The sequence below is a fragment of the Penaeus monodon genome, chromosome 29 (assembly GCF_015228065.2).
Source record: "Penaeus monodon isolate SGIC_2016 chromosome 29, NSTDA_Pmon_1, whole genome shotgun sequence".
NCBI lineage: Eukaryota > Metazoa > Arthropoda > Malacostraca > Decapoda > Penaeidae > Penaeus > Penaeus monodon.
This window is the reverse complement of record NC_051414.1, coordinates 31,516,118-31,516,486: the sequence shown is the minus strand read 5'-3', so window position 1 is coordinate 31,516,486 and position 369 is coordinate 31,516,118.

The window sequence follows — 369 nt, the reverse complement described above, 5'->3', positions numbered from 1 at the left end:
CTACTTCATTGAATTAAATTAATCTATGACTCATACTTTTTCAGGAAAGGTTTTACCAAAGCCCTTGGGAACTGTACTGTGATCTATATAAGCTCAAATCAAGCCGGGTTGAATTCATAGCCCCGTCTGGATTCGTTCGACGCTCGCCTCGCTCCCGCAGATAACATGAAACTGGTAAGTTGTCTGAGAGATTGTAGTTATCAGCTTTTATAATATGTGTTTTAGTAGTCTAAAGCGTTATAATTAGGTCTTGTACGTTTACATCCTTAAAGGTATTGCCATAGTTAGATTTAGCCATGGTGAGTGACTGAACTTCAGAATCAGTAATAGGTAACTAGTGATTTATGAAAATTCAAATATAGTTTAGCT